The sequence below is a fragment of the Macaca thibetana genome, chromosome 7 (assembly GCF_024542745.1).
Source record: "Macaca thibetana thibetana isolate TM-01 chromosome 7, ASM2454274v1, whole genome shotgun sequence".
NCBI lineage: Eukaryota > Metazoa > Chordata > Mammalia > Primates > Cercopithecidae > Macaca > Macaca thibetana.
Window position 1 is genome coordinate 104,257,140 of NC_065584.1, and position 16,404 is coordinate 104,273,543.

Below are 16,404 nucleotides of genomic sequence, written 5' to 3' on the forward strand. Positions count from 1 at the left end.
CTTACTGTGATTTTTAAAATTATGGTGCTCAATAAATGTCTCCTAATGGTGACATAATGGAGCTCTGAAGCAGGAGCAGTGCCTCCTCAATCTTATTTAAAGCCCTTTCTCTTTTCTCTATTGGAGAGAAGAAGTAGTTGATCATTGGGCTAGTGCTTCACAAAAAGCCAAAATTACTTCTACAAATACCAGGACTCAGGGAGGGGAGTTTTGGTCATAGCACCAAGATATTTAGAATTCTATCTAATATTTGACAGCAATATTTATTCTCAGTCTTTCTTATTTAGCTTCTCTAGTACATACCTTCATACATACCCTCAGTGTCCTATTGACACTGAGCTAACTTATAAAATTATAAAAACCACTCTCTCTGGCAATAGCAACTAGGGGAGAAGCTGTTTTAAAAATAGTTTCAGTGGAAAATTCCCAAGAAATTTTGAGTCATTTTATGAAAAAAAAAAAAAAAGTCCTACTCAAACCCCTCTGCACAATGATGCTTTTTCAAGATTTGGCAAGGCCAGTTTGTTTTATTTTGATGAGTTACAGAGTCTTGAAACATACTAGAAGTCCCAGCTTTTGTGATTACTTACTCTTTATTGCCTCGTAGTTATTTTCCAGAACCAGAAGCAGTTCTTTAGGCACTCTCTAAAAAACCTATATAAACTTCCTGAGTCTTTCCTCAGCTAATCCATTAAACTAATTAACTTTTGGTCCCTATTCCTTATTAACAGCTGCTGCTCTGCCTATTTGCAAAATAATAAATTTGAAATCATGGTTGTCAACTAATATTATTACTAATATAAGTCTTCCCATTAACTTAGTGTAATTGTTATGGCAGCAAAGGTCATGTCTCTGGTCTTTGTCACTCTATACACAATGCTTAGCACAGTGCTTGTCACCTAGTGGGAACACATTAACTCTTTATTAAATGGATGGCATGAGCTAGAGCTTCCTGGCCCTGACACTCTTCTTGCACATTAAGCTAATCCTGGATAAGACCATCATTCTGAACAAGAACCTTGCTCCCACACACCCAACAGACACACTTATCCCATTTTTACATCTATTTTTTTCCTTAGCTTAATTTTATTGTTCTCCATATTTACCTACTTTCATTATTTATTTTAAATCTCTTCTTTGGTGCATCATTTGTTGCAGTCTTGCCCTTTCTCCCCCACCCGACTCCAGCAAGGCACAGTTCTGGGCAGGAGATGAGACTTTCTCTAAGCTTAGCCCTCAATAGGATGCTACTAGATCTCCCTACATACCCTCTCCAACACCACAGAGAGGGGTAAGACAATAATTTTCTATATGCATGCAAGGCTTAGAATTGAGGATTTCACTAAGAAATGGGGGGGAATAAAAGAGAGAGAGGAAAGGGATTGAAGGGAAAGTTAAGAAGCTCCATTGCAATCACCCTGAAGTACCATCTTAGGGAAAGAAAACTGAATTTAAATATTCCTTTAGACTATTGAACCACTGTGAGAAGAAATTTTAGTTAATATAGGATTAAAGATAGTTGTTAATAATTGCTGTGTTGCTATATATTGGTAACACATTAGTAATTATAATAACAATAGCTAAAGTTGTATTGAGCATTTACTATATGCTAGGAACAGTGTTAGGCACTGTACCTTATTATCTCATTGAATTAACGGGTTCTATTATCTTCATGACTTTACTGGGAAGGAATCTGAGCCTCAGAGAGATAAACAAATGTACCCGAAGTTACTAGCTAGCTTGGGAGTTTAAGAATTCTGGCTCCAGAGCCCATTTGCTTCACCTATATACTACACTGGGTTAGTGACCAATCTGAAAATTAACTTCAGATGCTCCAAATTCTAAAGAAGCTCATTGAATTTTAATAAAATGACACAGAACCTTAAACCTCTAATTTGGCTTGAACTTCTGATTCACATGGAGGTGATTCTTTTAAAATTAGCCTAAATGGAGTGCCTTTCATGGCTTAAAACATAGGATTCTTCAAAAATGTAAATTTACCAAAAGTCTGATTAAAGTGAAAATATTGACTCTCATCCAGTGATATCACCCTGGTTCTTATCTAGTAACAATAATCCTCACAATACTTAGTAGAAAATCTTCATAATTCACAACTTGTCTTCTCCCTGCCTGATCTCAGTCTCCCCCAACTGCCTTCAGCATAACCTCAACTCAGAGCTAAAACAGTGAAAACATCAAGAACATAAAAGGTAAAAGGGACAGAAAATTTAATATGCAAATATTTTAATGTGGGACTCATATGTCCTTATGTAGAGATTTACTTGGTAGGTTAATGACAAATATGTATTTCCTTCCCTTTCTAGTCCTTTCCTCCTAGAAATTATGAAAAGAACCATCTGAGTTGTCCGATCTGTGTTTCTCCCTGCCCTACATATTTCAGTTGAATGGATTTACAATAGCTCAAGGATCTTTCAGCTCATATATTCAATAGAAAATCTTACTATTGGACACACACCCTAATTTGTAAGCTTTAGTAATTGCTGTGGCTATGTGAGCAAACCAAATTCAGAACAATAGGACATATAAGCCCTGAATGTTCTGTGTTCATTTCTTCTACATCAATTACAGCTGGACTGTAAACATCTTCTGAGAGGAAGCCATGTCCATTTAATCAAGCTTTACATACTACCCTGGATGAGTCCAGAGACACACCTGACATTAGCTGCAATGCTACAGATATAGTTCCCTTATCAACTCTGACATCCTCTGGTGTCAGATATTTTGGCAGCAGGTAGAAATGTAGCAGAGAGAAGACCAACTAATTGATTCTATTTAAGGACGTTTGATGAAAATGTTGACTGGCCCATGACCGATTTTATTCTTAGTGCTTAAATGTTAGTTAGTTAGTCAATTTGAATGTTAATTAGCCATAATGACAAGGAGTGTCTCTTTTTATGATCCTCTAAAAATGTATCCAGGGGCTAATAAGTAATGGGTGCATCCCATAAATATAATAAGTAAATAAATTAGCATCAGTTAATTTAAATGTAAGCAAACTGCACTATCTGCTCTCCCTGCATTTCAGTTATTTTCCTCTCAGCATCTCTTCTCGCCTCATCAATTTCACGATCTAAACAATATACTCTACAGCTGAAGAGCAAGGTCAGACATTACTGAATTCAGTGTAAAGCAAGTGGACCTTTTTCACTTTTTAGCCACATGTTGTCAGATAACTGGGTGGTTAGAATAAAGGTCAAAGGAAATGAGACTCGTAAAACTCTGTGTGTGCGGACAACTGCTTTCACCACAGTGATTAATCCAGATGGTTAGCACAGTCATCAAAAAGGTTAATTTGGTCAAATAACTACCTAGACTCAATTTTTTGAAAGCTGAAATGACTAGGTAAGTGAAAACTGGGTCTCAATAGCTTTTGTCTCTGTAAATTACTGTCTCTTAGAGGAAAAGGCCACAGGGACACATTCCAGTTAGAAAGGAAGAGAAGAGAGTTATTTGAGAAAGATGCTGTTATTTCATCCCTGCCCCTGCTTACTCATTCACTTGTTCACTCAGTATTAGCTTCTGGATTGCATTAGTGGATACATTAACAAATTTAGCACATCTAACAGAGACAGGCTGATGCTTGGAGACTGAGTGGGAGTAGACACTGGAAGCTTAAATTGAGGGGCACCCTCCCTGGAGGTACCAATTGCCACACAGTGCATGCCAGAGTTCTCATGGAACATCCCTACTGGGCTTTAAAAGTAGAGACCTTGACAAATTTCTCTCTACAAGAAATGTGAATGGCAGTCGAAGTTGCTGCTCTATCAGTCAAGGGGCATGATTTGGGAGCAACTGATTTTCTTAGATAGATATATTTCATTGAACGTTTTATTCAGTCTTCCTTGCAGTAGAAACGCCAATGTAATTTCCAGGGAACAGCCTGAACAGGGGCCTTCACCTTCCTCCTTCTAGAAGGGGCTAAACAAGTTCATTTGGAAAGATGCAATCATCCTGGTTCTATTTAAATTTCCTCTACCCATCCATTAACTATGTGGCTAATGCAAAAAAAAAAAAAAAAAAAAAAAAAAAAAAAACAAGAAGGAGAAGAAGAAGAAGAGGAAAGGAACTTCATCTTCTTCTAGGAATTTATTCAGAATCTTCATCTTTTCAAGGCCAGCAAGTGGCTTCTTCTCAATCCTCCCAGGCCACTGACCTTTGGCTTTAGCTCCTGCATCCACCCTGCTCCAGCCTAACAGACTTGCCCTGACTTGAGCACAGCTGAGTCATCCTTGGGCACTTTGTTCTTAGATCTTGAATGTGCACGCTTTCCCTGATGTGATCACCAGGACTGGACCTCAGCATGACCCCTAGCAGCCCTGCAGCCAGGCCCTGCCAGAACCCTGAGGGAGACATGGGGACAGGGGCCACTCCAGTCAGTGCCACCTGCCCCTGTGCTGACACACTGGCTTACAGGCATCTGCCAGGGGCTGCTCCTCATTGTTCTCAAAGTGAAAAAAACCTCTTTCAATTTTTCACACCACTGGACCCAAGAAAAAAATTAAACCCAAAGCAGAATAGCCTCAGGCTTTAGATCTCCCTACCTCCTTCAGGCTTTTATCTAAACTCCTTTATCTCTGGTATCCTTGGTGGTGACCTGATATTATTTAAGTGAAAAAGGTTGGTCAGCAAGAGTAAAGTATAAAATGAGAGGGAAAAAGAGTAACTCTACAATACAGAAACCCAGCAAACATTACCTCAGCAAGGTCAACATCAATAGTGATAAGTCGTATTGATATAGCTCTCTTAATAGAATACAATAAAAATGGCACTTTACACCTATGGTCTTCTTCCCAAAAATACACACTAACACAGGCTAATCATGAGAAAAACATTAGCTGAATCCTAATTAAGGGTCATTCTACAAAGTATCTGACCAGGGCTCCTCAGAACTATCGAAGTCATCAAAAACAAATTCCAAGAAACTGCCATGGCCCAGAGTAACCTAGGGAGATGAGAGGACCAAATGTAACATAATGTCATGGATGGGATTCTGAGAACAAAAAATACCCTAGGTAAAAACTAAAGACATCTGAATAAAGTATGGACTTTACTTATAGAAATGTATTAACATTGGCTTACATTAATTGTAGTTTGACATGTACGTAGTTGTTTGTCAGGAGGTCAGATCCCAGGGCAAGCTGGACTCAAGCCCTTATACTAGGTCCTTAGCAAACAGAATCCCAAGCCACAAAGTTAAAACCTGATCCTGGGAACTGGGGTGCTGAGAATCACAAGGGCCCCACCTTAGCAGAAGGATGGGAGGATAAGAGGTGAGTCCCTGGATTCTAGGGCTGACTGGTGGGAGAGGGGATTCAGAGCTATCGTGTTGCCAGTACACAGCCCAATAGCCCTGGGGTGTTCAGATCTGCTGGAGCGAGGGGAAGACTTTGAGATTATTTAAAACTGACTTTCCCATATCACAGCAACCAGGAGTCTCAACCAAGTAGAGTCAAGGAAGGTAGAAGGGTCAGATAAGTCAAAGAGGGGATAACATCATTAGCACTGTAATAGGGTCCTAATAAAATGACCACAAATCAGTCCAAAAGCTGATACAGTGTATTAAGTAAGCATTAACATTTGGAAATGCGTGTGGAATCCTTTGGCTTACCAGACATTGCATAAACACTCAGGATTACTAACAAAGTAAAATAAAAGCTTATAAACCAAGACTAATTAGCGTGAAAGTCAGTCTAAGTTACAGAAATATTTTACACATAGTTCTTTCACTTTGTCCTACAGAGACAAAAGCAGACACTATGGGTGGCATTAGTGCAAATGTTGGGATACTCTGAATTGCCCTATTGCAAATTACTCAGAAATGTATGTGGTAACAGACACATTCATGAACACCATATTATGTGCCCTGTGCTTAGCACTGTATGTTTAGCCATCCAGGTGTATAGGTTAAAGGTAACCCTACTAAATACTTCATAATGGAGGGAACGTTATATTCATTTTATTTATAAGAAAGTAGGGCTATTCAATTTTATGTAACTTGTCCCAAGACCACTTGAGTACTGAAACTGACACTGAAAGAAACAGAGAATCCCCAGATGCCAAGTCAGGCACTAATCTCTCCTGTCATGGTTTCAGGTCAAGTTCTGGACAGCGAGGTTCATCGTGGGATCTTACGAGGGGTTAGCAAATTAATAAGGTCACTGCTAACAAGCAAATAGGTCCACTAAAATACTGGGACTTTGAGCCAGGTAGACCAGGTTCTAATCCCAGTTCCACCACTTGGTAGCTGTGAGAACTTGAGTAAATTACTTAACCTCTCTGCTTCTCAGTTTCCTTATCTATATAAGGCATTTTAGTATTACCTCTCCCATAGGATTGTCACAAGAATTAGAAGAGATTTTGTACCATAAAATGCTAGATACTATTTACATAGTAAACAACCAGTTTAAGAATTTATTTTAAAAATATATATGTATCACAAAGGTACACTGTAATACAACCTACATTCTCAAAAGTGAGTGCTGTGAAGTCTTTGTTCTCTCAAAGCCCCACTCAAACCTCAGTTATCACCTGTGGACTGTTATACCTTTGTTGTCCTTCCAGAGCAAAGTTAAATCTCAGTGTGCTTCTTCTTTGCTTCCACAACAAGTTACTGATGCATCTATTAAAACATCTATCCTATGTGCAATGGTTAGTTCTTCTGGGTCTTTCAAGCTTGATGTGTGCTTTGAGAATAAGATTATATCACTGCTTCTTTAAGATCTAGAACAGTGTCTAGCACTTGGCAAAAGTTACACACACCCACCCACCCACCCACACACACACACAGACACACACAGAGAGAGATATTTCTTTAATCACTGAATTCTCCCTCAGGGTGCTTAGTAAATCCTATTAAGAAAATATTATATATCACAACTAAAACATATGCACTGAAATTATGATTTACCTTTTCTAAGTATACTCTCCAACATATAACATTGATTTGATGCTTTGATTTGCAATGTCTTAGAAATTCATAGATTGGCTACATCAATGTAGACACTCTAAAATGCTGGAATTGAAATAGGCTGTATTCCATTGTGCTGTCCCCCAGAAAAGCAGCTCCAACCTTCATCATTGAAGGCTAAAGAGCTGACTGAACTCCAGGCCAGTGTGAGCAAGGGTAAGGAATATTTATCAAAGTCAATGCATTGTTGCTATTTGTTTCAACTACGAATTTCTCTTGGGTTCCTTTTAATTTCTCTGGCTATCTTAGAATTACAAGTGGCAATGCTCAAAGGCCATGATAGGAAAAATGCCTGATTTCACATACAACATGTCCTTCAAGGAATTCATTTGCCTGAAATAAAATGAAAAATGCAGACATGGTTCAAGGTTGTATTTACCTACATGGTGAGAACAGAGCCTGAAATTATAGGGGCATGAGTATTCAGGAGAGTAGACCTTTTATGTTGATTCCTCAGAGATGAATTGAAGTTATGGTCCCAGGAGGCATTTGTGCAACACTTCCCTGTTGCCCTAACTGTCAGATTTACATTGTGAGTCTGCTGGGTCCAGCTATAATTTTAAATTTGATAGCATGGCTGACAGTCTATTATGCTCAACGCATTTTTTTAAAACTTTTACTTTCAAAGAAAAATCACAGCTTTCTTATTCTTTTCTCCTCATCATACGTCCATGTTGCTAAGGTGCAGTCTTGGAATTTTCTTGGTCTCAGTGTGGTAGAATAGGCCCACCCCATGGAGCTTTGGCACAAGACTGGCCCTGGAGAAAGGCAGAGGCCAAGATCCCACATGTGGCATGTTTTAAACCAGTTCTGAGAAATACCATTGCATATCTGTTTTCTTACCATGCAGAGTATGATAGGAACCTCCCAACAGAGAGAGCACTCTACTTTCTATTCTAGACCTAAGGTCTTCATGACCTGGTGATCCAAGGAATGGGGTCTTTGTGACACTCTTTGGAATGTCTTTGTGAAGAGGCAGAGTGAAAGGAAAGGATATTAGCTATGTGTTTCTGGAATCTTCTGTGAAACAAGCAGTCATATTTTCCCACCTGTGTCTATTCTATTTCTCAATATTCACTTGTCAGTAGCACTGGTCCCAAAGACACCATCTTGTCAGGGACACGCCATGGAATCAGGAACTTCTGGGAGATAAACATTTCCATTATTTTTTCTTTCTTGCTGTAATAGATGAGAACCTGAGTCTCCAAAAGGGCAAAGTTATTTAACCACAAATCAAGAAAGGGTTTCATGTATTCCTTTGCTTTTGGAAAGACTCAGTTTATTCCTAATTTATTCCAGGAAAGTAGAAATCCAAGTTAAAATTAATGGCCTTCAGATATTATTCTGCAAAATCTATTATTAAGCCATTCTCATGATTGACAGCCCCAGTGGTCAATATATAAGTCCTTAATTCTAGTCATAGTGTTCCCTATTACAGAGTTCCTCTTGCTTGGTTTTCTCAGAGGAGAGGTAGAACTCAAATGAACTCATAAAATAACAAACACATATGAAAAATGCAATGCATATCTTTTACTGGATTTGTCCAATAGACAATAAGGACTCTGAGGAGTAGATTATTTCTGATTGGAAGTTAAAGAAGTCCGTGTATTTAGAAAAAAGATGGGGGAAAAATAGGACTTCCCTGAAGTATTCCTCTCTACTATATTTCCCCTACTTTGGGATAGTTAATTGTGCTGTCATAGGAATGGTTCCTTGAGCCCAGGTACTGCAGGTGGCACCCTACAGTAGCAGGAGCTCCATCTTGTGTCTTTGTTTAGGAGTCTTTCTACCCAAAGCTGCCTTGCTTGAGGATTCCAGATACCCAGGGTTTCATTTGGATTTGTATAAAATTCCACCTTCATGTTGGCTTGGTTTTTCAGATCCCTCCCTTTTAGTGAGTTTATTTAGGACCCTTTTTAAATACTAATTAAACTGAAAAGCATGGTGGTCTAAGAGACAAACCATCCATGGGCTACACCCATTATACCCTCTTTGAATCCCAGTTACACCATCTACAGAATGGAGGGTCAGAGACACCTGAAGAAGTATTTGAGATCTATCCCATTTTGTATGTTACTTCTCTCTACAAGGTCAACAATAATAAAGGAAAAGGGAGAGGGTATATGTCCGTAAGCTTTGCCAACTTCTATCATGTTCACAGTATTTGGATCCCAAGGAAAGACTGGGAACATGAGCCTTAATTCCTGGAGAAGACACAGCTGGGAAGAATAGGCCTAATCAAACACAAAAACCACTAGTGTTGAAGTCAAAGTAGTTGTGACTCCATTAACTACATTAAGGGATGCCACATAATAAATCATCTACAGTTTTTGAGAATAAACTGGTATACTATTAAATAATTACACTGGAAAACCAAATATAAACTGGGGCTGTCCCATGAAAACTACTATAAGTGGTCAAAACTTTATGAATGGTCACTTTGTTAAATGCCAATAGGTGTCCTTTTTTTTTTTTTTTTTTTTTTTGTAACTATGCACTAAAATTGAAGAATGTATTTTATCATGAACTGTGGGTCTCAATGCTTCAAACAGACTGAACAAAATAAAATAGCATAAAAGACACTGAATGGCAACATAAAGCTGGAAATGTCATTTAGGACTCTGGAGATGTCCTAGTTTCAAACTCAGAAATATTGCCTAATTAATGACACACAGTATGTACTAAAACATCTTATGAAAGACACTAATATTCATCCTTATGCAATTTCTGTTTTTTGGCTGTGGATATTACAAAAAGGTCTAGCACATTTGTCATCACCCTTATAAAAATGAAACTTATAATTTCATTTCATAAATTGTTCCTGTTTTTCCCTCCTGCCTATAAAAAAAAAAATTGTATGCAGTGTCTATCCCAGTAATTCAGTCAAAAACAAAGTCATTTGGCGACAAAGAAAACATGAAGTCAATTTTTTTTTCCTTAGGTGATCTCCATTTGTCTCAAATTGAATAAAATAAGGTCAGGTGCAGTGGTTCATGCCTGTAATCTCAGCATTTTGGTAGGTTGAGGCAGGCGGATCACATGAGGTCAGGAGTTCAAGACCAGCCTGGCCAACATGGCAAAACCCCGTCTCTACTAAAAGTACAAAAATTAGCTGGGCGTGGTGGTGTGCACCCATAATCCCAGCTACTTGGGAGGCTGAGGCAGGAGAAACACTTGAATAGGGAGGCGGAGCTTGCAGTGAACCAAGATGGTGCCATTGCACTCCAGCCTGGGTGACAGAGTGAGACTCCATCTCTTAATAAATAAATAAAATGCAAAATACATAACAAAATGCACAAAATAAATATCTAAGCAGCCCTAATTGGGCAGCTATAGGATATGATCCACAAAGGATTTCAACTGATACGTGCATTTATATTATAATGTATTCTTACAGCAGAACAGCGTAGGGCTACGTTTAGACAGGGCCTCACTCACGTCCACTGCTCACTTTGGCCACCATGTTTGAGGCTTCAGTTGTTGGCTGGTTTCATCTGGCTCAAGTTGATACTTCCTGAAAGAACCTTCATAGTTAGAACCAACGGTGTTTAGACAGCATTGTCCCTTTGTGAATGAACCCACACTATGGAACCATATGCAATTTATCTTGGTGCTCACTTAAGCAAATAGCTGATAGACAAAAAATATATGTAAAATCATTTGACAGACCTGGGAAAAGAGATTTTCTTTGTCCTGGATCTGCCAGAATCCCTTTCTTTGGTGACAAAGGTTCTAGGTTTTCCTTTACTCCTTTTGTACATCATACGAATTTGTCTTAGACCCACCCATGGCTAAGCTGGTATTCCTTTGTATGCAGCCTTTTACATTAACTTCAGAGAATTCTCAGTCTTTCAGAATACAAATCTTCAATGTTCAAGTTCTAAATATAGAGTTTTAGCTAGCTTTATTTCTATATTGGTTCCTGTTTTCTACTATATGTGTTCTGCTATGTATGTTTTACTATATAGTAGAGAAGTAACAATACTCTACTCCAGCTGATGCTTTGAAAAAAAATGTTTGCTGCCTCTCACATGGAGTTGGCATTTTTCTTCCTGTTTCTCTTCATGAATTATCTCTGTGTGTTATTTTTATATATCTCTCTCTCACACACACAAACACATGTCTTTGTCCATCCATACCCACAACCTCTCTCCACAATCATCTGTGTGACAGTCAAAACGATTATACAGATGAAGAGCACAGAGTTGGCCTACTTTCAGAATTGTCTAGTATATTAAAAATACAGACACCTAGACCCCACCTTGCTCCCTTGAATCAGATATCAGAAACAATAGCAGATTGGCCCTGAACACCACTTTTAGAAAGCTCCTTGGGGTATTCTGATGATCAACCATATTTGGAAATCACTGATTAAAAATTACCAGAAATTTAACTGAAAAATAAAACACATTTTATTGAAAATGTCTTCTGCACTCTACAGGAATCGTTGACTTTAACTTGCTTCCCAATTTCTATTAATAATCTGGAATGTTGCTGGGTTTTTTTATTATTATTATTATACTTTAAGTTCTGGGATACATGTGCAGAACGTGCAGGTTTGTTGCATAGGTACACAGGTGCCATGGTGGCTTGCTGCACCCATTAACTCATCATCTACATTAGGTATTTCTCCTAATGTTATCCCTCCCCTAGCCCCACACCCCGCAACAGGCCCCGGTGTGTGATGCTCCCCCGCCTATGTCCATGTGTTCTCATTGCTCAACTCTCACTTATGAGTGAGAAGATGTAGTGTTTGTTTTTTTGTTCCTGTGTTTTTCTGTTCCTGTGTTAGTTTACTGAGAAAGATGGTTTCCAGCTTCATCCACGTCCTGAAAGGGACATGAACTCATGCATTTTTATGGCTGCATAGTATTCCATGGTGTATATCTGCCACATTTTCTTTATCCATCCTATCACTGATGGACATTTGGGTTGGTTCCAAGTGTTTGCTATTGTGAATAGTGCTGCAATAAATATACATGTGCATGTGTCTTTATAATAGAATGATTTATAATCATTTGGGTATATACCCAGTAATGGGATTGCTGGGTCAAATGGTATTTCTGGTTCTAGATCCTTGAGGAATCACCACACTGTCTTCCACAATGGTTGAACTAATTTACATTCCTACCAACAGTGTAAAAGTGTTCCTATTTCTCCACATCCTCTCCAGCATCTGTTGTTTCCTGACTTTTTAATCGTCGCCATTCTAACAGGCATGAGATGGTATCCCATTGTGGTCTGATTTGCATTTCTCTAATGACCAGTGATAATGAGTTTTTTTTTCATGTTTGTTGGCTGCATAATTGTCTTCCTTTGAAAAGTGTCTGTTCATATCCTTCGCCCACTTTTTGATGGAGTTGTTGGTTTTTTCAATTGTAAATTTGTTTAAGTTCCTTGTAGATTCTGGATACTAGCCCTTTGTCAGATGGCTAGATTAAAAACATTTTCTCCCATTCTCTAAGTTGCCTTTTCACTCTGATGACAGTTTCTTTTGCTGGGCAGAAGCTCTTTAGTTTAATCAGATCCCATTTGTCAATTTTGGCTTTTGTTGCCATTGCTTTTGGTGTTTTAGTCACGCAGTCTTTGCCCATGCCTATGTCCTGAATGGTATTGCCTAGGTTTTCTTCTAGGTTTTTATGGTTTTAGGTCTTATGTTTAACTCTTTAATCCATCTTGAGTTAATTTTTGTATAAGGTATAAGGAAGAGGTCCAGTTTCAATTTTCTGCATATGGCTAGCTAGTTTTCCCAATGCCATTTATTAAATAGGAATTCCTGTCCCTATTGCTTTTGTCAGGTTTGTCAAAGATCAGATGGTTGTAGAATTGTGGCATTATTTCTGAGCCCTCTGTTCTGTTCCATTGGTCTTTGTATCTGCTTTGGTACCAGTACCATGCTGCTTTGGTTACTGTAGCCTTGTAGTATAGTTTGAAGTCAGGTAGCTTGTTGCCTCCAGCTTTGTTCTTTTCGCTTATGATTGTCTTGGCTATATGGGCTTGTGTTTTTGTTCCATATGAAATTTAAAGTTGATTTTGTAATACTGTGAAGAAAGTCAGTGGTAGCTTGATGGGGTTAGTATTCAATCTATAAATTACTTTGGGCAGTATGGCCATTTTCACAATATTGGTTCTTTCCATCTATGAGCATGGAATGTTTTTCCATTTGTGTCCTCTCTTATTTCCTTGAGCAGTGGTTTGTAGCTCTCCTTGAAGAGGTCCTTCACATCCCTTGTAAATTGTATTGCTAGGTATTTTATTTTCTTTGTAGCAATTGTGAATGGGAGTTCACTTATGATTTGACTCTGTTTGTCTGTTATTGGTGTATAGGAATGTTTGTGATTTTTGCATATTGATTTTGTATACTGAGACTTTGCTGAAGTTGCTTATCAGCTTCAGGAGATTTGGGGCTGTGACGATGGGTTTTCTAAATATACAATCATGTCATCTGCAAACAGAGACAATTTGACTTCCTCTCTTCCTATTTGAATACTCTTTATTTCTTTCTCTTGCCTGATTGCCTGGGCCAGAACTTCAAATACTACGTTGAATAGGAGTGGTAAGAGAGGGCATCCTTGTCTAGTGCTGGTTTTCAAAGGGAATGTTTCCAGCTTTTGCCCAGTCAGTATGATAGAGATACGTTCCATCAATACCTAGTTTATTGAGAGTTTTTAGCATGAAAGATTGTTGAATTTTATCTAAGGTCTTTTCTGCATCTACTGAGATAATCATGTGGTTTTTGTCATTCATTCTTGTTTCTGTGATGGATTATGTTTATTGATTTGTGTATGTTGAACCAGCCTTGCATCCCATGGATGAAGCTGACTTGATCATGGTAGGTAAGTTTTTTGATGTGCTGCTGGATTCAGTTTGCCAGTATTTTATTGAGGATGTTCACATCGATGTTCATCAGGGAAATTGGGCTGAAATTTTCTTTTTTGTTGTGTCTCTGCCAGGTTTTGGTATCAGGATGATGCTGGCCTCATCAAATGAGTTAGGGAGGAGTCCCTCTTTTTGTATTGTTTGGAATTGTTTCAGAAGAAATGATATCAGCTCCTCTTTGTACCTCTGGTAGAATTCAGCTGTGAATCCGTCTGGTCCTGGGCTTTTTTTGGTTGGTAGGCTATTAAGTACTGCCTCAATTTCAGAACTTGTTATTGGTCTATTCAGGGATTCGACTTCTTCCTGGTTTAATCTTGGGAGGGTGTATGTGTCCAGGAATTTGTCCATTTCTTCTAGATTTTCTAGTTTATTTGCATAGAGGTGTTTATGGTATTCTCTGATGGTAGTTTGTATGTCTGTGGGATCAGTGGTGATCGCCCCTTTATCATTTTTTATTATGTCTATTTGATTCTTCTCTCTTTTCTTTTTTATTAGTCTGGCTAGCACTCTATTTTGTTAATCTTTCCAAAAAACCAACTCCTGGATTTATTGACTTTTGAAGGGTTTTTCATGTCTCTATCTCCTTCAGTTCTGTTCTAAGTATTTTCTTGTTTTCTGCTAGCTTTTGAATTTGCTTGCTCTTGCTTCTCTAGTTCTTTAATTATGATGTTAGCTTGTCAATTTTAGATCTTTCCCTCTTTCTCCTGTGGGCATTTAGTGCTAACATTTCCCTCCAAACACTGTTTTAGCTGTGTCTCAGAGATTGTAGTACATTGTGTCTTTGTTCTCATTGGTTTCAGAGAATTTATTTATTTCTGCCTTAATTTTGTTATTTACCCAGTAGTCATTCAGGAGCAGCTTGTTCAGTTTCCATGTAGTCGTGCAGTTTTGAGTGAGTTTCTTAATCCTCAGTTCTAATTTGATTGCACTTTGTTCTGAGAGACTGTTTGTTATGATTTCCATTCTTTTGCATTTGCTGCGGAGGGTTTTACTTCCAATTATGTGGTCAATTTTAGATTAAGTGCTATGTGGTTCTGAGAAGAATGCATATTCTATTCTGTTGATTTGAGGTGGAGAGTTCTGTAGATGTCTATTAGGTCCACTTGGTCTAGAGCTGAGTTCAAGTCCTGAATATCCTTGTTAATTTTCTGTCTCGTTGATCTAATATTGACAATGGGGTGTTAAAATATCCCATTATTATTGTGTGGGAGTCTAAGTCTCTTTGTAGGTCTCTAAGAACATGCTTTATGAATCTCGGTGCTCCTGTATTGGGTGCATATATATTTAGGATAGTTAGCTCTTCTTGTTGCACTGATCCCTTTCCCATTATGTAACGCCCTTCTTTGTCTTTTTTAATCTTTGTTGGTTTAAAGTCTGTTTTATCAAAGACGAAGATTGCAACCTGCTTTTATTTTATTTTATTTTATTTTATTTTTTTACTTTCTATTTACTTGCTAAATCTTCCTTCATCCCTTTATTTTGAGCCTATGTGTGCCTTTGCATGTGATATGGGTCTCCTGAATACAGCACACTGATTGGTCTTGACTCTTTATCCAGTTTGCCAGTCTGTGTCTTTTAATTGGGGCATTTAGCCCATTTACATTTAAGGTTAATATTGTTATGTGTGAATTTGATCCTGTCATTATGATGCTAGCTGGTTACTTTGCCCATTAGTTGATGCAGTTTCTTCATAGTGTCAATGTTCTTTACTATTTGGTATGTTTTTGCAGTGGCTAGTACTGGTTTTTTCTTTCCATATTTAGTGCTTCCTTCAGGAGCTCTGGTACAGCAGGCCTGGTGATGACAAAATCTTTCAGCATTTGCTTGTTTATAAAGGATTTTATTTCTCTTTCACTTACAAAGCTTAGTTTGGCTGGATAAGAAATTCTGAGTTTTTTTTTTTTTTTTTCTTTAAGAATGTTGAATATTGGCCCCACTCTCTTATGGCTTGCAGGGTTTCTACAGAGAGATCTGCTGTTATTCTGATGGCTTCCCGTTATGGGTAACCCGACTTTTCTCTCTGGCTGCCCTTAACATTTTTTCCTTAATTTCAGCCTTGGTGAATCTGACGATTATGTGTCTTAGGGTTGTTCTTCTTGAGGAGTATCTTTGGGTTGTCACTGTATTTCCTGAATTGGAATGTTGGCCTATTTTGCTAGGTTGAGGAAGTTCTCCTGGATAATATCCTGAAGAGTGTCTTCCAACTTGGTTCCATTCTCCCTGTCACTTTCAGGTACACCAATCAAATGTAGGTTTGGTCTTTTCACATAGTTCCCTATTTCTTGGAGGCTTTGTTCACTCCTTTTCATTATTTTTTCTCTAATCACATCTTTACGTTTTATTTCATTAAGTTGATCTTCAGTCTCTGATATCCTGATATCCGAATCACTTGATTGATTCGGCTATTGATACTTGTGTATGTTTCATGAAGTTCTCCTGCTGTGTTTTTAAGCTCCATCAGGTCATTTATGTTCTTCTCTAAACTGGTTATTCTAGTTAGCAATTCCTCTTTTTTCAAGGTTCTTTGCTTCCTTGCA

The 16,404-nt window shown here is 38.2% G+C and overlaps 1 protein-coding gene across 2 annotated transcripts in view; it reads right to left on the reverse strand.

Annotated features, from left to right (window-relative positions):
• AGBL1 (AGBL carboxypeptidase 1) overlaps nt 1-16,404 on the reverse strand; it is an 850,662-nt gene that overhangs the window by 472,784 nt on the left and 361,474 nt on the right. The window lies entirely within an intron of this gene.